The sequence below is a fragment of the Cyanistes caeruleus genome, chromosome 3, assembly GCF_971803275.1.
Source record: "Cyanistes caeruleus chromosome 3, bCyaCae1.hap1.1, whole genome shotgun sequence".
Lineage (NCBI taxonomy): Eukaryota > Metazoa > Chordata > Aves > Passeriformes > Paridae > Cyanistes > Cyanistes caeruleus.
In genome coordinates, this window is record NC_141703.1 from 42,382,890 (window position 1) to 42,410,212 (window position 27,323).

At 36.0% G+C, this 27,323-nt stretch overlaps 1 protein-coding gene and 2 long non-coding RNA genes across 8 annotated transcripts in view; 1 reads left to right on the forward strand and 2 right to left on the reverse strand.

Moving 5' to 3' along the window:
• Positions 1-27,323, reverse strand: part of GPC5 (glypican 5) — a 584,277-nt gene that overhangs the window by 304,528 nt on the left and 252,426 nt on the right. The gene's annotated exons all lie outside the window — the stretch shown is intronic.
• Positions 15,593-22,314, reverse strand: LOC147654112 (uncharacterized). Its single transcript, XR_015284483.1, has 5 exons — positions 22,046-22,314; positions 21,451-21,523; positions 20,344-20,456; positions 20,136-20,231; positions 15,593-17,384 (listed from the first exon to the last, which is right to left on the reverse strand). It is a non-coding gene; the product is annotated as an uncharacterized LOC147654112 (long non-coding RNA).
• On the forward strand, positions 22,572-27,296 carry LOC111944834 (uncharacterized). Its single transcript, XR_015284481.1, has 2 exons — positions 22,572-22,756; positions 23,579-27,296. It is a non-coding gene; the product is annotated as an uncharacterized LOC111944834 (long non-coding RNA).

Genomic DNA, 27,323 nt, shown 5'->3' on the forward strand with positions numbered 1-27,323 from the left:
AAGGTGGAGGCAAAGAAAGCAACAGATGGAAGTTATTCAGAGAGGAATTACCTTGTGAAAACCATATCAGGCATGAAGAGTTGATACTTCACCTTTGAGGTTTGGAAATATCAGTCACTCTGTCTCAAATTGAGCAGGCAAATTTCCACTAAGGGATCCACCCAGTGGTGGAGCAGCTAGAGGGCAATGTAGGGAACAGAAAGACATGGACACACCATCTTGTGATACTGGTGACCAGACAATGAAGAAGTGACATGTGGGAAGTGGGGCCTGAGCCATCTTGTCAGATTCCCTGCTTGGCCATTTGCTGAGGAGGAGCCCTGGCTGGCTCCAGGGACCAGGGCACCTGGTGGTTCCATTTAGGACAGATTGCTGAGGAGCTTCTCAGGGGGATGGAGGAAAGCTGAACGACTGTCACTCATCCCTTCACTACTGATGGAAAGCACACACTTCTGACATCAAAGAATGGAGAAGTAAACTCCATGAAATGGAAGTGTTAAGTATTGGAGAAGGCTCTGAGGCATGTCCTCCTCTTGAAACTGCTGCAGCAACAACAAGAACATGCAGTGTCAGAAACCACTGACAAAGTTATGATTATTGAATGACAGCTACTTTAGAAGGCATTCCAACTAGGTGTTTCAGATGCTTGTTTATATGCAAAGAGGGTAGACTTTCTCCATGTCGTATATATGCTTGTCTTTAAGAAGTGGAATGATGTGCTCTCTCAGCAGTTGAACATTGTAGATCTTTATTTTTTAATAACATATAGAATTTTGACCTATTTTTTATCAGATAAGCAAGCTCAAGGGAACAAAACAGTTTTATTTATGTTTTATTATCTCCTCAACACAGTCTGCAGACTTTTAGGGTATATTAAGACTATGTAATGTGGGAGCACTTCTGATTTCCTGGACTCAAGAATTAACACCAACCATACTGCCTCTCTCCTTGGGAATGAAAAGGGATGGTATGTGATGTTGACATCATGCCACAGATGAAGGAAAAACTTTTTACAGCATATAAACACAGTCATTGCCTTAATTTTATTCTGCTTTTAGACAGGATTTTGAATCAATGTGGGTGATGCTGCTGCTGTTTGTGCAGAGTAACAATACACTCAGACTAGGTTTCTGTGGAGCACACTTATACTTACAGCCTTCTACATGCCACTGAATGTGTATTTACTTTAACAACGTACATACTTCTTCCAGATACCCTGCTTGAAACCGCATATATAGGCAATTTTAGGAGAGAATAGTTTCCATATTTCACTGGCAGATTCCAAATTTAATCTTCCTGATATGGGGATTTTGTTCAGGGATCTGCCAAGCAACCATACATCAGGATTTTATTTCTATATACATCTTATTTTAAGCTTCAAATAATCCCTATGATCAAAAAACCAAACTTCTGACAATATGTCTCTGATTCTACTTGATCCTTGGGGTTCTTCAATACTGTGAAGTATAGTTCAATAGCAAGGTTCATATAATCATGTTGATCACTATTAGAAGATCACTAAGTCTAATTCTTAAGAAATCTCAAATGATCCACTATCTAATATTTTAGATATTTAGATCCACTATAACATTTACTGTATCAAATAAAGTAGCTTTTTCTTTCTGAAATATTATTATTTTACTACCAGTACCTTCAAAGACATGGAGGAGCAGATCTGGTCTGTTAATTCACTTTAAGTATAAAACTGCCTTGTGCAACAGATAGCACTCCTGTGAATTTTAATTGATTTAGTCTGCTGTACTACCAGAAGACTAACACCATTATACAGATACTTTGAGCAATCAATCAGCCAGTGCTCCAAGGGAGCAGAAGCTGAGCTTTGGAACCTTTCCCCAGCAGGATCACAGCTTCTGAGCTTCTGAATGAAAAAGGGTTTCTTACTGCTTCCCTTGAACAAAACTTAAAAATAAAAATAAAATATAGAATACAAAATGAAAATCAAACTCCATTTCAGCTAGAGGAAAGGGAGGAGAAAAAGCCAGCAGATTATTCAGTGAGGTTCTCTCACCTATTTTTGCTCTGAACAATGTAATCAATCTCTGCATTACCATATTCACTTTACATTTTCCCATTTGACTGATTTTCAGATGAAATCACTGTCACATAAGAGCACTAGACAGAATTACTATGTCTCTTCTGCTAGCTACTGCATTACATTTATAGTTCAATATCTGGTGTTCATTTTCTTTTTCCTTTCTACATCCTTATTTTACCTTGTCTCTGACCAGTGTCATCCCTATTCCTAATTACACTCAAGACTGAGGATGGATTTTCATTATTTATCAGTATTTTATCTCCTAAGTGCTCATAGTGTACAAGGTAGCTTCACAGTACACTGTATATGGGAATATGCATGTAGGAGTAATAACACTCTTTGAAGCATTTACTTCATGTTGTGTTCCAAATCTAACTCTCCATGACATGTTTGCTGCATTAGTCTGGATTCAGGACATGAAATAGATAGGGCTATTATTATCAGTTTTTGAGAAATTCCTCTTATTTCATGAGTAACAGTTGAAACATTTTGGCTCAGAATGGCATTTATAAAGTAACCAGCAGTTTTTACAATCATTTGGCTTGTTCTGCTTTGTTAGCAAAACTGAAAACTGCAAGGATTAAACATCAGCATGTCAAAAATTTCAGATGCCAAACCATGAAACAATCAGAAAAGCGATAAAAACAAGGCTTGCTAAATTAAATAATTCTAATGCATGCTTCCAAGTTTTTCTGTATATTACAAGCCTACAGTAAAAACTACAGTCTTCCTGTGTAACCCTGGTGCTCACAGCTCATGGTGCTGGGAAATTCAGAGCACATGAGTCCTAGACCAGTTCCGTTTCCCACATGTAAGGAAACCATAGTATTCATGCCCTGCACTCTCTAACTGCACTATGAACCTAAACAAACCTCCATTTTGCAGTCCCCAACTAGGAGTATAACACCCTGTCACCACCTTTTCCTACCGTTCCTTCAAACTGGATACCCTATCCATCCATTTAACTTCCTGCCACATCCCTGTTACTGATAGCTGTAATCATGTCTGGGAAGGTAAGTAATCCCACAGCCAGAGGTCAGCACCTCCAGACAGTCACTTATTACTCTGAGATTGTTAAGTGTTAGGGATTTAGGTTTAAGAACTCCACAGAGGCAATTGTTAATCACTGATATCTCTATTATCTAAGGGATATAGCCTGCAGCTAAGGTGAGCCTCTCCACACGGGCAGTGGAATCATATGGGTCTGTTTCCTGTAATAACATTTCAAGGTTTACCTGCACTAGGAAGTTTGTAGGGTGGCCTAAGCATTAGCTTTTTTAAAAGATTTCTAAATCAGTGGTTCCATATGTTTTTTTCATTTCCTAGAATTTCATGATTTAATCAGGATACTGTTCCTGAGAATCAGGACCTGTCCAATCCAGAATACTGAAACTATTAGTTTGCAAGTGTTTTTTCTCATTGCAAATGCCGATTTTCTCCCAAGGACTGAAGAGCTTGAAATTTTTTTGTCCTGGAAGAAAAAAAATGAGATTCTGTTGTTTCATTGCCTGCCAGAAAACCCCTAAAATTTTCTAAAACCATTAGTGAATTCCAGAAAAATTTCATAGAGGGACTGGCATCTATCATTTCTATACATATCTTCTGGTATCAATGACTAACAGACATTTCAAAAAACAAGGGAAAGCTTAGTTGTATTAGATTGATCATCTGTGGAATCAGCAACCCAACATCACAGACATCAGGGGAAAGAAGTGGAAGTGTCCAGAGAATATGTGTGCACCATACACTAGCAACATGCCTGTGATGGTAGTGGGTTACAACTGTGACTATATTATTGATTAAAAGTTCATCTGGACCAAAGAAGAAGTAATCAAAATCTCTAGCCAATCTAATGAACTAGTGTAGTTTATTCCTTCCATACCTCTAATTTTGAATTTGAAATTACAAATGTTTAGCTCCGTTGTTTGCTTTAATTTTTCCATTAAATTTAGTGTTAAATAGCAGTGAAACATCTAGAAATGGTGAAGTGAAAGCAGGACTATTATTTGAGAATGGGCAGATCTGGTTTTAAAACTCCAGATGGATTACAAGGTTTTCCTCAAAGAATTTTGTTATTCAAAAAACTGCTGGAATTTAGAAGGAAGAGAAATAAAAATTGAGAAGTCACAATTCAAGTAAAATGCTTGATTTTTTTTTTAAATTAGTGATTTGGGTTGGTACTGAAGTAACATTTTGTCTTGAATGAAATACAAAACCACTCCGACTAGAAAAGGTTCACAGAGCTTTATTAGGCATTGATGCCACCTACTGGAAACCAATAAAGGCAGAAATTCCAACTATGAGCAGTGCTCAAACACCCAAAGAAAAATTAGTGAATTGCTGTCACATATAATCACTAAACACATAAGCCTGGTGTCAAACATGGACAAGCTCACAGAAAAAATAAAAATCATAATACTGTGAAGGTGAGTAACTAAAGAGAGTACTTGCACTTGCATACACCAGAACAATTTAAACTCTAAGATAAAACCCAGAAGTGCTTACAGAATTCTGAAATTTTAAGAGGGTTTTTTGTACGAGGGACAGTCAGTCAAAATATGTGACCATGTATTTCCCTACAGCTTTAAGGCAAGGACAATTTCTTTGTCAATAGTTAAAATAGACCTTCTAATTAAATCTGAATGCATAAAAATATCTTTCTGTTATAACTTGAAAAATCATGGATCTGCCAGCTGTAAAATGAAGTCAGCATATTACATCACAACCAGAATAAGAAGGTTCTCTAGCTTATTAGAAATTAGATCAAAATACAAATTGCCTTTAACATTATTTATGATTTATGATTTGAATGGGAGTTTGTATAGCTACCTAACAATACATGTTCTAAAGCAAAAACTTTAACATTCCCATTCAGGCAATTAAAATATTCTCTTCTTTTTTCCTCTTACACAGAGCATTCTGGGAATATATATTTTGTGTCAGTTTGAAGTGTCTAAGACATCAAGACATTCCAGGCATCCCCACATTATATATTACATTATGATCTTAATATTATATCCCAGTAATCAGTGCCATTCACAACCCACCTATAAGCATGAGAGCAATTTTTAATGACAAAGTGTAAAAATACAAATTAAAATGGAAAGAAAAATTATCATAGAATCACAGCGTGATAGAATCATAGAATATGCTGATTTGGAGGGGATACATTAGGATTATCAAGGCCAATCCTGGCCCTGCACAGGACACCCCAAAAGTCACACCATGTGCCTGAGAGCATTGTCCAAACTATTCTTGAACTCTGTCAGGCTGGTGCTGTGACCACTTCCCTGGAGAGCCTGTTCCAGTGCCCTCTGGTGAAGAACCTTTTCCTGATATCCAGCCTAAACCTCCTCTCACTAAGATTGATGCCATTTTCTTGAATCCTTTCACTGGTCACAAGAGTGAAGTTGGTACCTGTCCCTCCTCTTTCCTCACAAGGAAGTTGGAGACTAAGGCCTCCCTTCAGTCTCTTCCAGGCTGAACAGACCAAGTGACCTCATCCATTCCTCATTGGGCTTCCCCTCAATGCCTTCACTATCCTCATGGCCCTTCTTTGGGCTCATTCTAGTATCTCAAAATTAAATAAAAGAGTACATTCACTGTATGCCAATTCCTTACCAACCTCATACAGAGAATTCTTGTCAGACAAGAATTTGTTAATTTGCTACATTATATATTTCAAGAAATAAAAACTTATCCCAAAGAGAACTCTTGTTCCCTTAGCCTCATAAAATTTCAGCATTCTTGCAATGCCATTGGCAAAGGTAGCAGTAAAATGCAGGGAAAGATTTTAAAATTTATAGTATCTTGCTAAGCTATAAGCACATTTAGTGGTTATGGCACAGGAAAAAAAGCCTTATGAAAGGCTGAACAAGACAGATATATGCTGAACCCAAAGTGTAAAAACTAGTAATTCTGGTCCTAAAACTCTGCAGGATATACTTTACAATCACTAACTGATCTCATATATGCAGTGACAGTGCATTCTTTTCAACGTAAGAGATCATGGATCCAATTTCCATAATCTCAGCATAGTTACAGCAACTTTGAAAGAACTTTAAAGCAAGTGCAGAGCTAAAGTAATTCCTCTCCAATGCTGCTTATTCCACATCAATTCTCACTGATCTCAGAAGGAATTTTAGAAATGAGTATGGAAAAGCCCAGACCCATGTCTCCTGATACTTTTCCAAGTAATACAGATGAGTAGAATAGGTCTGACAAAGTACAGGTGTGAATGCAGAGGACTTTAAAGCAGTAAGACCCCTGCAGTTAGGAAATCCAAGCAGACAAGTAGATCTGCAAAAGGAAAAGGGACAGGAAAATTAAAAAAATAAAAACATGCGACTTTTGGAGTGAAAGAAAAGTTGACCATTCCTTGCCCTTATACTGCAGACACCATGCTCCAAGTTAGAGCCCCCTCCCACAAGCACATTCATATCCTTGAATTTTATAACCCATATGTAAGACTTAAGGCCAAACTCATTAAAAACCTTAGCTACTGGGACAAAATCACTACTAAAATAATTAAAACAAGTAAGTTATTCAGATTTCACTGTAGAACTTAAACCCTGTGATAGCTAATGAGCTGGTGATTACAGTGCTTAGGTAGAATGTAGACTGAGGTTCCAGACTTCTCTGAGATGAGCAGAGCACAAACAGGAAGGTGAACAGGGAAATCCCATGAAAGGATTTCTTTTTATTGCAGTACAAAATAAGAAATTTTGATGTTGAAAATTAACTTTGGTTAATTTCACTAAAGTGTATATTATTGATAACAACTTTCATCTTGGTCATTTTATTATTAAATAGTTCAGCTCTAGTAGGTCTATATTTGGCATAGGACCGCAGTATTTTGACTGACTTCTTTTCAGTCCCCAACAACATCCACAGAGGCTTTTGTCACACAACCCTGCTTTGGTGTTACTTGTATATTGTTTTCATTGAGCTATGCTGTTCTGACAGCATGCAATTTCTAAGTCTAGCCTGCTGTCACTCTTTAATGCTCCTGCTCCCAAGAACTAGACATATGTTCAGTTATATTTAGAGCATAATTCAACAAAATATTTAAGTGTATGTTTAAATCTAGTGGTATGAGTTATGTATTTAGATAACTTAGAAGATATGGGGTTTAAAGTATTTCTCAGGTTTTATACAGACAGTATTCTTCACCTTGTATGTGAAATTAATTTATTTTTTTAAATATATATTTATCAGATCTTGTCCTTTCAGTTAGCAGTGTTGAAAAGAAAGTGTGAAGAGGAAATACTAACTGACATACTGTCAAATCACAGCCAAAACCTGGATGTTTTAATCTCTAAGTAGTCAACAGACAAATGCTGAATCACAATTAACCATAAAAAGAAGGGATATATGAATTAATTAAGCCTTGATAACTATTAATTGTATTTTACTCACATCTATAGGCACCATGATTCATCTTTCATTTTGATACATGTAACAAGGAAGGAAAGAAGTTGTGTCTGGTCTCATAATCTTAAGTTTAAACAGGTTCATATAAAAAATAATTGGAAGCATTTTTAAATTTATAGAAAACAAAATTCTTCTCAGTGTGTTTATCTGATTTTAATGGGAATCGAGCTCTGGAAAATACATACAAAGTCAAAGTCAGCAAAGGTCTCTATGCCTCCAGCAGAATCAATGCTGGCTTGGGTAACAGGGCTCCTACATTGCTCACAATAATAATGACGTGTCTTTGATACTAAACATGGAGATATCCATTGGCAGAAGGTGCAGCTCATAGAGAAAATGTGGAGAGCAAAACAGGATTATGAATAAGATACCATCTTCTTTTCCATAGTTTAATGATTCCATCACCAGGAACCAGAACCATTCTTTTGGATCAGTAACCAAAGAACCCAGGCACTCTTAGGCTGTGACTGTGATACCACATCCTATGTGTATGGCACTCCTCAGTCCTGTTAAAACTGCATTTACTGTTCAGCAAAGAAATTAATGAACAAAGTGAATAAACACATAAAAAGGCCACTTTGGCAGCCTTGTAATTATGGCTGAGAAGATACTCAGCATGTGCACTTGCTATGTGTACCTGCCCCAAAGGCTGTGTTTTTATGCAGTGGTGTTTAAAATGAGGTTTAATCATTCCTGAAATAAAAGGCCAAGTTGAGTTTATGTTATGGTCCTAATGAAATGCCGTGTGTTAGATTTGACACCTATAATTACAGCCCAATTCATGAATGTAGAAGAGAAATTCACCTTTATTTTGTTTACTGCTTTCAATATTGAGCAACCTAGTGGAAGGTGTCCACTGGCACTGGGGTTGAACTAGATGATCTTTAATGTCCCTTTTAACCCAAGTCACTCTCTGATTCCATGACATCACCACTGTTATTATTATAACTATCTTATGAATTAAAGATTACTGAATTGTCCCACAAATCATAAAACGATGGCTAAAACTGGTTTGTCACAGGCATATGTCCATCTTCCCATATGTTTCCTCTGTCTAATTTTATTGAAATAAAACAAGATCTTACCTCCATCCTATCCTTAAAACAACCCCACAGGAATTCTTCAGTTCTCCTCTGGCAGTTCCCTATTCAACAGTAATGACAGATTCTCCCAACACCCTGATCGTTTGCTTGTCATAATTTAGCAGACTTTCATCACAAAATCCTCCTTAAAATCCGTTCAGTTTCCCCTAGCAGCACATTCCTCTAGTAGTACTAGATCCTTTTCTCCCCTTCTGGTACACGGATAATTTAGTCAAAATCACTGCAGTGCCCCACTGCTGTGTGACAGCTATTCCTTTGTTAAATGTGAATGAAGAAGGGTAAAAAGCACAGAAGTTATCAGGAGCATTGGTAAACATACCACCACAGCACAGGCTTTAGTTTCTTAGGAGGCTGAAAAGATGTTAACATCTGATTAGCAAATCCATCTTACTGGAGATAACATTTGGATAGTCATATTTCTCTAGGCAAAACCTGTTTTGTGTTGCAAAGGTAACTGGAATCATGGTACAAATAGATTTATTCAAAATATTTTGCTGCACTGCTACTGGGAAAGTGTTTATCATATTGTATTAAACTAGGTCAAGGATGGGCAAGTGTCTGTACTGTGAGAAATATATATATATATTTTAAATTCCAACAACAATATTTATGAATCTTACACACTTGAATGCATGTTGGTAATGCATACTCAGATTCCATACTGTAGGGATGCACACTACAGGCAATTCAGTTCTAAAGCAAAAGAAGTTAACATATTGGCTCCCTCTTGAATCCAAAGTGGTACCCAGACATGTTAGTCGAGTTAGTAACGATGCCTGCTGTTCAAGTTCATCTTGCAATGTGGTTTTGTGGAATTTTAAACCACATCTTTCTCTCATTTGAATAGCCAATTTCTTTATCTGGAAATAGATTACTTTTGGAGGTATTTTAGGAGAGAAAAAAGTTTCCAAGCATTTCTCATACATAATATATATCAAGTCCATGTGAAATGCCTCAAACAGAACACTCAGCTTGTAGCAGAGGCTTTCAATTTTACCTTTTATTCTCTGTAATAGTTACATGCCGTTTTCCCCTTCTTTTCAGTATTTGAATGGCATATTTCATTTCACACATCCATTGCTTTCTGCCCAGCACTGTAATTCAGCTAAAGGAAAAAGCTTAGTATTTGAAAATGTCAGCTGCCCAAAAGATATTTAGAAGTCTGTGAATGTTAACCTTTCTAACATTTGCTTAAAGCCATCTGAAATTAATTTTCCTCTCTGCCTTCCCATATCTGTGTAAGGAGAAAGAACTACTCTAAGATGCCTATTTAAGCAGAAACTGATACAAGGTGTATGATCTCTGGGGAAAACAGGCCTCCTAATATATGTAAATAACTCCCATTCACATTACCATAACTGCAGAGGAACAGATTTTCTCCCAAGATTTTTATTCAGTAAATTAAATTCATGTTCACCTCTCTCAGTTCCTCTTACTTATTCTCATAAAAATAGTTTTTTCTGGTGATCTGTGCACACCTTTCTCATCAGTTCACTGTACATAAAATTAAATGAATAGAGATATACAAGTAGCTTTAAATAATCTTAGTGCTCAGAATATTTGTTTTAACCATTGATTATCAATTCATCAAGTCAAGATTACTGGCAAACACATAAATCCTGAAGAAAGCTCTGAAATTATTATCAATTCAAATAAGACTTCACTGCTCAACCACAAAACACAACAGAACTACAGAGTAAAATGCCTCAATTTGCTAGATCATCATTAATGTGAATGTGACACTGTCTATTATATGTTTGATTGCATCCTCTCAAAACAAAGGAAAATGAAACTGCAGATCTGATTAAAAATAACACACCATCATTTCAAGGCAACACAAAAGAGCAAAAACTGTTTGTAAAGAAAAAATAATGATCTTAAAATGATTTATGCTTGAAGCAAGTAACTTTTTGCTATTGATACAGGTTGTTCTCTATATCACAACAAGGTTTTAAAAACTATATTACCAAAAATAAATAGTGTATACTTGACATTAGTAGGTCCCAATCAGATAAAAGAATATAAGTTTGCTGAGGCAAATCTGATTTTTTCACTTTTTTTCTTCCCTCTGTGCTCTTGAGAAAAGTTACACTATTTCCTGCTGATGTGTAATCAAAAGCCTCCTGCAGAAAAACTACTCTGGACCACATAAATGGAAAATGACTATGGCAACCAGAACAAATATTAGACAATTTGAGGCCACAACCAAGACTTATCCAAAGCCCTATTTTTTACTTTTGAAATACTTAGCTTCTCCTTTTTCTTTTAAAACTACATCTGAGCTCCATCTAGAATCCACATTATTCATTATTCATCCACAGTATTATCTTCCCAAAACATGCTAGAGCTTGATGTCTAGCATCCCACAATTTCTTAATTGTCCTACCACACATCCATCTCCTAACCCATGACAGAGGTATCCCAAGCCTACCCCAAGAGACAGAGCTTCCCTTTTGCAAAGCAGAGCACTACCCTTCCTGACAGGAATTCCCTCTGTTCTTGACAGGAGATTTGGCACAAGGGATGTCTGTACCTACATACAGGATCTTATCTTGTGCAACTATCCTGAGAAGAATATCATTTTCAAGGCTTGAAATTAGGAATAGCAGCATTCAAGGTCCTTCCCTAGATGCCAAAACGTATTCTTCAGCATTCCAAGAACACCTGACTAGTGAGAAAATTCCCCCCTCTGTAGCAAACTGTTGGATATAAGTTCCTAATTCAATATGAACCTGGTGCTAATCAAGGGCTAAAAAAATTGTTCTTCATGACCCCAGACTTCTATGGTTTGGATGAACCACTTCCTCAGCATCAGACAACTTTGTCCAGTCTGAACTCCTCAACTCTCATTAGGGTACTTATGCACTCAATCCACAACCAGATTCAAGATATCTGGTTTCCTTCAGCATTTAGGTCTTCAAACAGAGATTTGTCTGCTTCTATCTCCCTCAAAAACCATCAGTCTCCATGTGACTAGACTGCCAGTGTGTGCTGTGAATATTAACCTCTTGCTATTTTGAGCCATTTATCCTTGTCTGGATACTTGCAATTTTCAGCCACTACTGAACCCTGTGAGGCTAAAGATGGATATATACCTTCAGGCAAATGACTTGATGCCCAAGGACTTCTAGGGACAGTTTAGAAACCTGCATCCATGAAACCATGAGGGTTTATTGCACCTTGCTTTATTTCTGAGAGAAGTCTGGAGGACCACACCATGTACAGGACTTCAAAATACCTAGCACAACTTAATAAAGACTGGGGCAGCTGCTGCCATCTCCCTAGTACTCAGGAAGGGAAACAAATTAATGTCCCATGAAATATATGAATGTTGAGCCCTAAGGGCTCACACCTTCCCAGAAGACTGCCCATCCATGGAGAGAAGTATAACTGTAGGGAGAGAAAGAGATGAGCCATGCTATTTTCCAGAGAAGAAAAGACAGCACAGCACGTACTATCCAAATGCAAACTGATTCACAATAAACCATTCTAAAAGGACAGTGTATCTTAAAATGAAGGCACTAATTAATCTGTTGTTGACTTGCAGGATCAGCCAGAGAAAATTTTGCAGGGAAAAAATTAAGGGAAGGGAAAGGCAAAGAAGGCGCAGTCTGCCTACCTGCTGCAGACATCAGCCTGATGCCCAAATGAGGTGATAGTGTCTGCCTGTCTGTCTTGCCCCTGGATGTCCTGCAAAACTTCAGTCATTCATTCATTGTTTACAGGCTTTGGTAGGGCTTTGGCAATGATTTTACAGTCAAAGGCCTGACAAAAGTTGATATAGCAAATCTACTTAGCTATACCAGATAGCAATTTCGGAGGGTTTTTCTTCCTGCACCCTTAAATCTCTATGGATTTGAATTGGAACACCTTGTCCCTTGGACAGTGGTGACCAGGGCTGAGCTTTCCAGATGCCAGGAAATAGTCATGAAGCCTGGGGAAACATTAGAATTCACCCTGTAGAAACCAGTGCCTTGGTCCTCCCTAGACTTCAGTACTCGCTCCTTGTCAAGGCACTGTTCAGTAAAATTCTCCTCTGTGCCCACAATGTAGAAATCAAAGAACTAGTCCAGACTGAAGCAAGGGGAAAAAAATAAATTCATTTTAGGGTGAATGACTTGATCCCCACATCAAAAAGTAAAGCAGAAAATGATCCAATTTAGGTAATTATTCTTAAACCTTTGGCCACTTAACCTGAAAATCACCAATCTGAAAAGGTTGGTGGATAAGCCTTAACTTCAGCTAAGACTGACTGCACAAAGTCCCTGAGATGTAAGACTTACCAGAAGAAAAATAAAAAATAAATGCATAATCCTATACAGCTTTACCTTTCCTTCTCTGTCACATTTTTCTCCTAATTTCTCTCCCAATATAGCTAGCTCTTCTGAACATGTTGCTAGCTTTTGGGATTTTTTTCTTTAAGTGGAGTTTCAAATGATGCTGTCTAGGATAAATATTGTAATTCTGTTTCTGGATAAAGAAAGAAAATGGTGTTTAATCATTGCCAGAGATGATTTGACATGACATTTTCAAAACTGAATTACTGTATTTTTTTACACTAAAACCTGACCAGTTTTAATCTCAAATATGCAAAAGCCCATGATTGGGATGGTGATTATGATCACAGAGTCTACACATTACAGTCTACTCTGCTTTATGTAATTAGAATTTATCACCCATTTCTCAGAAAAACGACACCCTCGAAGAAGTTTCCCTTCACCAAGATCCTCTATATAACCTGTATGTACGAATCCAGTAAAAGTTAAACAGACACAGTATGTAAAAATTCATCCTGTCAAAATTGTTGAAGCTGTAGCAAGGAACTGATAAATCACTTCCTTTATTCTTTACAAAGTTGACAAAACATCTGCACTGGAACCTAAATATCACTAAGAGATGTATTTTTTGCTTGTTTGCATCTAGTGTCTGTAAATATATGTAGTCAAAAGTCATACAGAAAGACAATATTTCAATATAATACTTACAGGTACAAAATCATCATTCACCTTTGCTTGAAATAAAGACACTGGCCTTTCTATGAAATGAAAACGCTGAAGTTTTAAGATAACTCTTTAAGGGATTGTTATGTGCTCTTTATAGAGAGTTGTACTAATCATATCTGTTATAATTACTAAACTTTTAAATCTTAGTTCAGATGGGACTGTTTTGTTCTCTATTGAGTAGCTTAAAGGTTTATGGCTGTTTTTATACAGCACTGGATGAAGTTTACAGGTTCAATTGTATATGTGACACCAAGTTTGTTTTTCATTTTATAACTAGTATCAGTTTTCCTCTTTCCTCCAAGACTCAAAATAAGAAAGGTACAAGACACATCTGAGCTCTTGGCTTGCTCAGATGAAAGAAGGAATATCTAAAAAGCTGTGGTCCCAGACCAACACTTCCTCTCTGCTTTCAGCTGCGTACTCTACCTATCTGTTGATTTTGCAGCTCACTGTGTTCCAACACAAATTGATTTAATCATCTATTCAGTAAAGTGGAAGAGGAAAGAAAGTGATATTAATACAGACCCTGTGAATCTTTGTGCTGATACCAGTATCACAAGCACTTCAATCATCATCATCATCTTGCACTACTACTAAAAATTGCCATCTTGCCTCTGACATGTCTGCGACTTTCCCAGTTTTTTTTCCCGCACAGAGCTTGCGTGGCCAGGCAGGGAGCTGAATCTGAGAATTAACTACTGCTAAAAGAAATCCTCCAAATATGTCAGGTTTGACTTGTGTTAGTTGCCTGATCCTGTTCACCACGTGGTCATGTTAACATGCCTGCAGATAAAAATCATCCAGCTGTGCAGGATAGGGAAGAGGAAAAGCTGTCTCTTTCAGAAGCCATTTCGGTTGATAACAACTTAAAATGTGACAGCCCAATGAAAGGTGGGATAAGAGGTGTACTAGTAATAAATTTTTAAATAGTAATTAGATAGGCTACATATCCAAGGGGTGTAGGAAAATGTGGTTAGGCATCAGCATCTCATTGCAAGCCTAAGGAAGAGCCAAATATAAGCTTCAAGTGTGAAAATCTGTTCAGTCCATAGAAAATTATACAGTATTTAATCATTCTGAAATCACCATGATACTAACAAGCTCAAATGCAATGCTTATTTTGATGACTAAATAATAGAGAGTGTTATGGGCATTGCAAAATCTCTAAGGCCTATTAAAAAGATATCTGAAAGGATGGTGGAAGCCAAACAACCTTTTATCAGTTGACTGCCTTTGCTTTGAACACTGGACTCATAACAGCAGCATCAAGATGTTTAGAATACTACCATCCTTCCTGCATTTTAATGCTAAAAATAGATAACTTCAGGAATTTCTTTTGTTGCAATATGTAACCCAAAAGCTCTGAAATCTCTCACTCAAGTGATTTGTCCCAGAAATTCTCTCAAGTATTTTTTCATCCAAGATACTAACAAAAAAAAAAGGTTTTGCATCCTTCCAAGTATATATTTTATGGTGGAATGTCTATCACCAGGCCTTGCCTTCAAACACTTCACATGCAGCTCCCATCTGAATTCAGTGCATGTTCTGCTGGACACACCAGTCCAATGAGACAAGTCCTTAGTTAGAAGCTTCTTTGAATTAGACCTCTGTACTTGTGAAACGAAATATGATAACTGAATAACAGTTTTAACACAATGGGGTGTGTGTAATTTGAAGATAAAGTCAATTTACAGTGAAAATGCTTTAAAAACTGATAAACAAAAGAACCTGGAAGAGTGTACAGAGCTCTTTGAAATCTATTTATGTGAACAAACTGAAATGGTCCACACAATTTTGTTAAAATTGTTAGAAATTAAGAGATTTTGTTAAAAATAGTAAAAGTTTTCACCAGAAAATGCAGTATAACATAAAGTTGAATGATTTCTACTCTTTAGTTACCAAAAAGGAAGACAAGCATCAGAAGATGTAAGAAGTGCATATCCTTAATTAACAGAGACTTTCAGTCAGTTATAAGAAACCCAGTCCACTTCCAGAGGTTAGAGATTATGTCTTTTTGTTTTTAATGATTTAACAGTGCTACTCTCAGTAGAGTTTTTGGGAAGAAAACATTGACTTCTGACATGGTATTATGGTCCCATGAAGAGTGGAATGAAGGATCTGTGAGATCTCCCAACTCAGACATCTGTTGCATGGCTGTGGACTGAAGGCATCAGAACTCTGTGATCCACCACGACAAATTCTTAGCCTATATTTTCATACAGAAATAGTGATCACTGCTGTACAGTCAAAGATTGAGCAAATACCATGCAGGTAATAGTACTAAAGTTTCTGTTGATGCCAAACAGATTCCATCTTTGGGATTTTAGCTATTAACAGGAAATGGAATAGACTTCACTGAAGTCTATGAAATATGAAATACCTGTGGTGCTTTAAATGAGTACATACAGAAGAGATACACTTGCATCAGGGCTTAGGAATTATTCCCCACAATTCAGTGCCCCCACTGAGACTCCAAAACCACACAATGATTTCTCTCCCTTACCTGTTTTACCCTCCCCCTTCCCACTGCACAGGGATGGAGTTGAGAATTGGAGGCACAAAAAGCAAAGATCATGGGTTAAGATCAATTTACTGGAAACCACAGTGAGATAAGAAAGCAAACAGTAGCAGGAAAAATACTAATCACAGAAGGTAAAAAACCCACAAACTCCTGGTTAGTAGACAATATCAGACAGCTTGTTTTACCATGTTTTCTTGGACTAGGAGAACCACTCCTCCAGGGAAGACAGTTCCTTTTCCCTGTCCTTGTCAATGATGTAGATGGTATAGAATAACCTCTGCATCCAAACCATGCTCCCTCAGGCTGCTGAAAAAATTCACCCTGGCCTGGCCAGAACCAGGTCAAAACATCTGTTCTGACTTTCAGTTTTTGTGTAATATAATTGGACCATTAAAATTTGTCAAAAGAAATTAAACCAAACTTTTCACGAGAGATTACTTCCTTCCACTTCTCACTTTTTAATTCACCTTCTACCACCACAAAGCCTTAGTGTAAAAGTTTATGGAAACATCAAACCACATATTTTGCATTGTCACCTATGGAAAAGTAAAAATGAAATTGTAAGAGAGTGATGTTGAATTATTTTAGTTGTAACCCAGTTTCAATCTATGTTAGTATGCAAAAATTATTTTTACCATAGACCTTTTCATAATGAAAAAAATACTGCACATATTTCAGTGTGAATAGGAATGGTAATTAAGCTATTATAGCAAATCATTGGGGAATCACAGTTATTCTATTGAAGTAATTGCAGGTATTCATATCAGCTAAGCTTAATTTGGAAAACACTTTAATTTGATTGTGATATACGAAAGTGCATTACAGAAGTTAACTGATGCATTTATTTAAAATTAACGTTTTTAGTTAAATCCTCATAATTTAATAGGCAGATTCTCTTTACTTCATTGAGTCTGCACGAAAGTAAATAAAGGGATATAATTGGCATTTACAAGTGTGATGGCACACCTACACTTAACAATAGGAAAATTAGGCTAAACTGCTAAAGAGTATATAGCATTTATTTGATTACTAACTATTAGTAATGAAGTTTTTTATTATTATTGTTTTAGATAATTTCTATTTTTGTCATGCCAAACTTCAGACCAATATTACAACTTTCTTTTCAATGAGTAGGAAAAAAAAGAAAACCTAGAGACTTACCTAGCAATTGAGGCTGTGACTTTTCACTATGAAACAAGTTACTTATAGCATAATTTGATCTGACATCCTATAACCCATAGCCTTCAAATCTGTTCTACAGTATCAGCCTATAAATATGAAAAATGTAAAATTCCTTAATCACAAAGAAGCTAAATGCAGGATGACATTATAGAGCAGCAATTGGTGTGCTGGGGGCCAGAGAGAAATGTCACAGCTAAGCTTCTGAATTCTCACTCTTGTCTCCTTACTATTTTGTAACTTCACTACAGTTCTGTGCTTTACTCTTACAGGCTTCTTAGTGGTTAAAAGTTCAATTTAGATTACCACATGCTGGTACTTGTAATTGCCACGGGCTTCACATCTGTTTTAAGAGGGAAAATAGTCAGAGACCATCACATAGAAGGCAATGGAAGTAAAAGCCAGCCTGTAGGATATTTCATAGGCCAAGTAAGCCTCATATTCCAGGTATAAGTCGGAAGAAAACTTTCAGGTATTTCTGTTGTAGAATTTTCCTGCCTGGTGTCTTGATTAAATTCTCGTTTTGGAAAATCAAAGCAACAAAAAAAACAGCCATAAAAAAACTCAGTTTGCTTGTTAGGTTACAAAACATTTTTTTGCTTTCTTTAAATGACAGCTAACAACAAATAAATCCAGACAAAACATTTCCCTTAAAAACAATTTGTGCAGTGAAGCAGCCATCTACAACAACCCCTTAGCTAAAGACAGCTGGGACCCAGTCTCAGCAGTTTTAATTAATCAGTTAGCAAATATTGTATAAAATATATCAAAGAGCTATCTCAAAATTAAAAGGATTGCATTTATGTGGAGGCAAAAGCTTCACATTTATACTCAGCTGTTAGAGAGATTTTTTCAAGTTCATACACTAAAGAGACTATCAAAATCTTACAGTGTTAAAAAATTCAAAAAATATTGTGTCCCATTCACATGCAGGAGCTTTTTGCACAAATGAAATCTGCTTATAAGGAAGAAATAAACATAGCATATGGGAGCTTTCAGAGTAAGTACACAAAGAGATCACCAAGCATCCCTGGCAAATTTTCAAATACAGAGGTATTTCCAGAATAAATAGCCCTTCAAGATTTTAATTTTGTAAACACTGAAGAAATAACTAGTCCTCAGAAAGGGCATGTGTTTTGTGACTGGAGAAAAAAAGAAAAAAAAAGAAACAGCACTGATGCAATTCAAAAAAGAGCAGATCAAAATATTGACAGCCACTAAATGGTTTTGATATTTTACTTCAAAATTAATAATTTTTACAAACTTACGAAAACTAGATATTACATGGATTTTCAAAATCAGACTATGGGAGCTTCAGTTCCAGTGAAAGTCAATGATGTGCTTTTCAGACATTTAGGTTATAGGCTATAGGATAGACATTTTGGATATAAGCTACATCTATTTGTTTCTGCAATTATGGAAGAATGGTTTTGGCCATCACTTTGTTCAGCATGCTGCAACTGTGAATCATCAGCAAAATTGTGCTTATATCCATTGTTTTAAAGAAAAATTAAACTTTGATTTTTATAAGTAAAGGTAGAATTATAGTTTTATTTAAGATTTTCATGTTTTCAATTTCCTGAATCACCTGAAATGAAACTGAGACAGAGAAATACACAGTCTTAATAAAAATAAAATAAATATCTTCAGGATTTGAACTCAGTATTTTCTGCAAATGAACTAAGGCATGTTGCTGTGAACAAACCTGAATCACCATTATCAATTCCTGAAGGTAAATGTGTCTGGGAAAAGAAGTATTCCCTTCTACCCATCTCCAAGACCAGAGAGAAAAAAAGAGTTATTTGGGTTTTTTTTTAATAACATTTATACAATGTGCAAAGTCTGTTTTCTGCTCTAAAAATTGGGAACTTTATTCCTTTTGGTGTAGATTTTTTTTATGAGTTGTTGTTGTCTTTGTAAACTCAAAGACAATGATAGTTCTATACATATCTATCTCATTGAAATGTCAATGAATCATACCAGATCTTCTAACAATGATAGCTTTGACCTCAGGCTATTCCAGTTTTCTGAAGAGACCTCTTCTACACAGCATGTTTCTTCTACAGGCCTTGAAATATAAGTAGAATTTATAGCAGAAGCCTTTTTTTTTTCTCTTAAACCCTTTTTTATAAGGACAAAAATGTAGTAAGTAAAATGACATGCTGAAGTTCTGTGCATAACTGAGTGCTTTGCTTCTTTGTATTTAAGTTCCAGTCTAGTAAAAAAAAAAAAAAACAAGCAACAAATAATAATTTTAAAAAAAATGTAAAAAATGAACAAACAACCCAAACACATGCACACTTATAATTATATCTGTGTCCCTTTCCAAGCAGTGGCATTTGAAAGGCTTATTCTACAAAATGACACCATGTATAATAACTATTTTTAATAATGATAACTTAGAGTCTGTGTGGTAAGTTTGATGATATTTTCAGAATCTTTTAATCACAAACTCAATTACAAGTGTAATGCAGAAATTTCAAGTTACCACTTAGCACTCAGTCATTGCAATAAATACCAAAGATACAATGAGATGAAAGAGTCTAAGTCAGATTTTAAATTCAAATGTTTTTTCAAAGGTAGACTTTACATATCAGAACTGGAACTCTTTTATGTTACAGACATACAAAAACAAAATCCATACTCTGCAAAAGTCATGCCTCAAAGAGCATAAAATATGTGCAAGGAAAAAATTATAGGAAAAAACCTCTATTGTCCATATTTCAGAAATCCTGAATTTAGACCTCATGATATTCTGATACCAGCTAAACATTTATTAGATTATGATGTGGTGGAGTACTCCTATCAGTAAGAATATGTGAAAGATCAATCAACCTCACCTAAAGGACTGATCCATAAAGAGCCTTAAGCATTAGTGTACTGAATTCCATGACTTCTTCCTCATCAGGCATTAGACTCTCAGGATACTGCAGAGACTGGAAATCACCAAAAATTTTCTGTGTCATAGAAATCACCCACAAAGAAAATCAGAAAAAAGATCTATCTAAAGTGACATCTTTTTGTGGGGTCTGGGTTCTTAAGACATACCTGTTGCAAGGATTCCTATCAGAATAGCCCAGATTTATGCGTTTAGACTGATCTAAATTACATTTAGGGTCTTCAGTGTCAATGAGAATTTCAGCATTGGTAATTCATGTTTCCTGGATTCCAAAAAAGTATTCAACCATTAAACCTTAACTTCTTAGCATAAAGCCCTAGCTCTGCAGATAATAGACACACTGGTGTTGAGTCTTTGATGCTCATGATTCATTAGAAATTGTATAATTTTGTTCTCTATGTATATAAGCAATTACCTCCCTAGAAGACAAATATCAGTTTTGGTTTTATTCAGGTAAATCCATCGTGCAGTTTTAAGGAAAAAAGGCCTTTCTTGTATCTTGCTGAGACATCTCATCAGTTCATTCATTGAATTGGGTGAGGGAAGGCAGAGAACAATAAGTTCACCATAAATGATTACCACATAAAATTTGCATTGGGCCACAGAGCAGGCACAAAAACCCACAACATTCCCAAACCAAGCACACAATGGAGGTGGCAATACCAGGTGATGGTTTGTACTTTGCAAAAAATTACCATAAAATTATAGTTTTAACAACTGCATTGGGCTGAACATGTCTTCATTAGCAATCTTTCACCAGTGACTGTATATTTTCTTGCTTTACAGGGGGAAAATGAAAGAATTTTTTTTTTTTAATTTGTGTAAAAATATTACTTCATAAAATAAAACTATGCTTAGGGATTACCCAAATTACTCTGAGAGCTGTTTACCTCATTAGTTTATCTCTTTCTCTCATAATTTGCTCAAATAATGACTATATCAGAACAAACAAACAAACATCACTTGCCCCAGTTTATTATTCCATAGAATTTCTCTTAATTGCTATTGCTGGGAATAAATTTTCTGAGCACTTGGAAGAGAAATCAAAACCAGAATGAATTTATTTAACTGTGTTGCTTTTAATTAGATAGTGGCAGATCTCATTAGCAATTTGGAACTATTATCCAACTATGAAAGGGAAAAAAATCCAACAACAAACAAACAGAAAACCAGCAGTGATTAATTCTTAATATTCAAAGGTAGAGCAAGTGTGTATTGCCAAGACATCTAAGATTCAGATGATTCTCTCTTTGTACCTGGAGGATAAACAGAATTTTTCTTCTTTCAGGTACAAGGATGTCTGGGCTTTTTAAAATTCCATATTTATTTCTAAAAAAAAGAACAAAAAAATACTTTCTTCAAGATTTGTTTTTTAATTATGGTTAAATTATGCAACTGTTCTTTGGTTAAACATGTATAGAGAAAGAAGGCCATTTAGTATTTTTTAGTGTTGTTATTAATGGTTAAAAAATATCTTTCTATGTACATTTTCTTTTCAATAATGTACACTACACTCATAAGTTATAAAAATAATTGTTAGCAAACAGTCAGAAGGGCAATTCATTTTTATAAAATTTAATATAGGATCAGAAGCATGTATATGTAATTTTTAAAATTTGGAAATACATCAAATTTTCATTGAAAAACCACAAAGAATATTATCATAGTTTGAAAAATGTATTGAAAATCGGAATTTGTTAATTTGATTAACATAGGAAGGATGTATAACTTTTAAAATACTGTGTGTTTAAGCATATTAAGCCAAGAAATGGCAAAATATCAAGTATTAAATATTCAGTAGTCACATATTTCTTCAATTCTTCATCAACTAGTCAAGGCCAATCCACTTACCATGAAGAATTTCAGATGTGTTGAAGATGGTGACTGAGCAGGGAAATGAAATGTCTAACATGTTGAAAAATACTAAACAAAAAAATATAAAAACAAGCTGCTCCAAAGTCAGCTTGTAACACACAGAAAAGTGAAGAGTAATTACAGATAGATTGATTCTTGAACTTAAGAAGACAAACAGGATGATGGAATTATTAGGAAATTACTAGGAGAAAATACTGCTGAAGAATCACAGAATCATTGAATGGCTGTGGTTAAAAAGAAGCACTGGAGTTCAACTCTCAAGCAGGTGACCTACACTGGGTTTCCCAGGACCAAAAGCATCTCCTGATTTAAAGAGGGAAACTCCTATGTCCCCCAGCTGGCAGAGGTTAAAGCCAGAGACAATTGAGAAGTTATATTCACATCATAACAGAGTTTTTCATTCTATGGAAATTATAGGATAAAATACAGCTGTTGCTCCCTGGATGGAATGCAGTTGGCATGTTCCATTATGATCCCTCATAAAATCATAAGCAGCTGCTAAGGGAAATGGAATGGTGGGCAGAGCTAAGTAGAAACACTGTGGCCAAGGATCTGTTGAAAACCTTGCAGGGATGGGAACTCAAACACACTTTGCAGCAGAGAAACTGCATAGCACCTGTCCACCAGGAGAGATAGGAGATGACTTACTGCTGAGTCAAAAACTGTGCTGAAAATCATTCTTCTCAGGCAAATTTTGTTCATTTTAGCCTAGTTTTAATACATGCAAACCTTCATCTCAAAGTTACCGTGGCTCCAAGGTACGACCACATTTCACTTGGAATGCCCTCTTTATTGTTTTTCACTCTGTCTTTAAAAGTGAAGCAAGGGAATTTTATACCAATCAGTAACAAAGGTTTGCATGACTAGAGTCAGTCAAGCTCCACCTAAAAACAAAGAAATAATATGAAAGTCAGTCAAGAATGGAGGAAAAGTTAGGACAGACTCCACCATAACTGCTGGGATCAGTCGATGGGCTGAACCCGTCCTCTCCCCCATAGGTATACCTACTGGGTAAGAGCCATATTCTGTGCATGCTGAGCACTTTTACTGGGGAGTAGAGTTTGTCTGTATTGCTTTGAATACGTCTTTGCAGTCAGATGTTTTCACCAACAATCCTCAAACCTTAACCTCTCACACTTTTATAACAAAGAGTGTTATTCTGTAAACTTTTATTGTGAGTCCTTCAGGGGCGCTGGCACCACTGTCAGTGGTGACACCATCAGTCACCGTCAAGTATATCAAGGTGATATACTTGAACAAAGTTGGAGGACCCCCTGAGGAGTCAGGAAGTGATGTGTGGGGTCGTGTATGTCCCTAAGTCAAACTCTGATCCAGAAGGACTGTTCAGTGAAGGACCTCTGACAGACTAGCTGGACACAAGGTTTTTCTGGAGGGATGACCAATTGAATATTAAGGGTCAAGGATATTTCCTTGCACTAAGGGTTGATGAGATCTCCCCCTTTTTAACATAAGTACCCTGTGTTCTTTTCATATCTATCTGTTTTTCAGATATGGCCTTCTCCCAGCATGCTCTGAAGTATGGGGTTGCTCTTTGCCAGGCAAAGGACTGTGTCTTCCCCCTTGGTAGGGCTCTGTCATTCCACTCCTGCAGACAGTTGAGGTTCTCCAGAATGGCAGCACAAACACAATGTAAACTTGCAATCATAATTTAGCTGGATAGGAAGAATTATCAAGACAGAAGGCAAATATGCCATTGTCATAAACAGTATTCACTGCAGTGCACAGAGCAAACAAATTTTTCTGTTTAAGTAGGTGGATTACACTACGCAAATAAAATCAAAGTGAGTTTTGTCCTTATTATCTCTTAAACTTTGTGTTTGATTTTATATGATGGTTTTCTAGTGCTAAGAACTTTGGCAAATGTTAATCCTTCAGACTAAAACAGCAGATTGCAATCAATATTGCCAATGTAAATGATAAGAAAATGATCACTATAAATTGCAGATTATCAAACTAAGTCTTACAAATCATCATGTATTTAAAAATTTAAATAATGAATACTTAACTGCCTTCTAATTTTCAATTTTTCTATCAAATAATTTTGCAAGTTTTTCACTGATAACACTACCCTTTGTACACCATCACATCCCCTCCTTTCTTTAGGGTTCCTCTCTTTCCACAGCTGGGGATGTTCTCGTTTCCCATTGTATAAATGACAGCTTGGTGTGTTAAGGACAGATAAAAGGAAGCTGGCAACAAAAGTACATCATGTGTCTGGATCATTTTTCGTAAGATGGAAAAATGGAAAACGAGAAGAACCATACTGCTCCATTTCAGCACTTTTACTTATTTTTTTGTCAAAAAACCTGCATGGTTCCTAAAAGATGAGTTTCACTCTACAGGTTATCTGCTTTTTTCTATAAAGTGAGGTTAAAAAAAAAAAAAGGATGTTCAAAGAGTGTTTACCTCTTGACAGTTTAGAGGCCTTGTTCAGGTTTCTAAGATCTGCTGTGATTTGATAACTAAAGTCATATGAGGCCCTGATAACTTCTAGGTACAGACTGCCCTGAGTGAAAAGGGAGCAAGAGCATCTGTGGCCTTTGTTTCACCTGATACAGTGCCTTTGTTCTCAGTCCTGCAATGTGATTACAGCCACTCAGCTGCACAGATTCCTTTCCTCACACTACTGTTCTAGAGACCTGCTTCCCTGCCATAAATCTCAACTCAAACCAGGATTCCTCTCTATAACTATTCTTCTCTATAACTATTCCTCTGCTTCACAGCTGGCTCATTAACTTATAAAATCATTTAGCAAAGTCTTATAAGCATGTGGAGAGGGCCTACCATCTATTTGTGACATATGTAGCTCACTGCATGAGAGGCTAAAAGCAGACATAGAGAATCCAACATTGCTAATCTGAGGTGGTTTCAAGGAAATGGCAAATGGAGCTAGTTTTGTTTTTTTTCAAAAATAACTATGTTGCAAAGCAATTTTGTCACAACTGAAAAGGCAAGAAAATTCAGGTTTAAGATTTGCACCTTAATTGCATGTAGCAGCCTTCCAAATTGCCATAAAGACAAGTGGTGACTTCAAATATGGGATTTAACGTGTCAATTTGTTTGGATGGAAATTTGTCAAGATTAGAGGCAAAAGTTACACATAATTCCTCACTGGAAACATGTAGTAGGCAACCTAGTTGAAATCATGCATTTTTCATATCTCCCCTCTTATCAGTGAGCTGTCCACATTTCAGATGACACCACATGATGACAATTCTGTGACTATGTAGATCTCCATCTACATTCTATATTAATGTTTCCCTACTTCCCAATGCATTTCTAGTATATATTGCATGGTACAGGATCTAATTTTTGACAATAACTCCTTTCCTGTTAGACAGCATTTCAGAATGTCCACAGTAGTATTCAAAACTGATTATTTGTTGCTCTTGTGCTTTGGGGTTTATCTATTTATTTTTATTTTTTTTAGAAATAAGATATATAACCAGGTGAATTTGTGCCACTTTCTTATACATTTATGGAGGACATACATAATTTGTCTGAGTCTCATTCCATTCCTGGAAACACACAGAATGTGCTTTGGAGATGTATCAAATGCTGATAGCTACCATCTAGCTCAGCCACCAAGGACGATTAAAATGTATAAAATCCAGGAAGTTGTCACAGATACTGCTAATGAGGAAAGAACACAATATTGAAAGGTGCTCACATGGAGGGAGAAGGGAGAGTTAATGCTACAGCTGGTTACATTGAGCTCTGAACTGCGCTGTAGAAAAGATCACAAAAGCTGCAAAAGGCTCTACATGAGATCCTTTAATCCATTAGACATGAGGTGAAGAAAGAGCTCAAGCACCCCTTACTCGAGAATGGTTAGTAAACACACTGATATATCTCCCTCAGACACACAGATGTCAAGACTGGCAAGGAAACTAAATTTCCTGACACTGGGTTATCTGGCTCTGCAGCAAAATAACAAAAAAAGCCACTGAACAGTGATGGAGTCTTTTCCTTCTCTTTAAACCAAATATAAATTTGATACTAGAATAATTTGCTATCATAATCTGAAGATTATGATATCCAAAAAATAGCAGTTGTATCTAAGGAAAGTTTGGGGACAGTAAGACTCCACACTGTAAAGTATCCATTGAACAACATGCAGTGATCAATCAGCAGAACAAAAATTTCTTCCTAGCCTTTGGTTCCTAGTGTTTTGCCTCAACAGACTTCAGATACCATGTCATCTCTGAGAACCTGTGAAACAGGCACTGTTCAAGCCATTCTGACTACTTTTAGAAAGAAAACGTCACCACTGTACCTTACCACCTAAATCCAGTATTGGGCATGTGTAACATAATAACCTTCTTCAGTAGGGAGACTAATCTCTTAAAATATGCCAAGATCCTTTTATTGACCTTTTTTTTTTAAGTCAAACCAAATTAATTTTTAAAAATTCAAACCACGAATTTATTTTTTTTCCATTTTCTATATATGATTTCAGTATTTCAATTTTTTGTCCAGTCTCAGCATCTGTACAGTCCCCTATAGCACCTAATTTATGTTTTTTGAAAAATATTGCTTCAATGTTATAAATTTACCCTGTTCTTTCAGTATAAAAATGAGCTTTTAATATAATTCTCTTGTTTCTGCAGGCTATCGTTAAACTCACTAACATGTTATGACCCATGATTTACATTAATTTCCTCTTTTTTTTTTCTTTTTATATATTTATGCACACAATTCTGCACTTGTACATACATACAGAGCATTTGAACTCAAACTTCAAAATTCTGTGTAGAATAATCATGCCACCAGAGCACAAAACAAAATAATAAACAATTGCCTATCCCATTGTGGCTCACGTGATTGCCACTGCTACATTGCAATCACACATGTTCATATAGTTCATACAGACTAATCATGCAAAAAGTTTTATTTTTATTTCTTATTGGCTGAATCAGATTATTTTTTAGGTGAATAAGCTTTCTTACCAAAAAAAAAAAGGTAATTTCCTGTCACATAATACAGGTTTCTTAAATTAAAACAAATACATCTTTTCTTGATCAATTTTCATTTCACAGCTTTAACTTCTGTTTCAGCATCTGATGATGTAAGAGGCTAATCTGTGAAAGTGCTGTACTTCCACACTGAAAATGCATTTCATGTTTTTCTGTTGATTAAAAAAGCATATGAAAAATACAAAAGAAAAAAAAAATTGTCCATGACCTTCCAACACTCAAAGAAGAAAGATCTAACTGTTTTAATCAACAGAAAA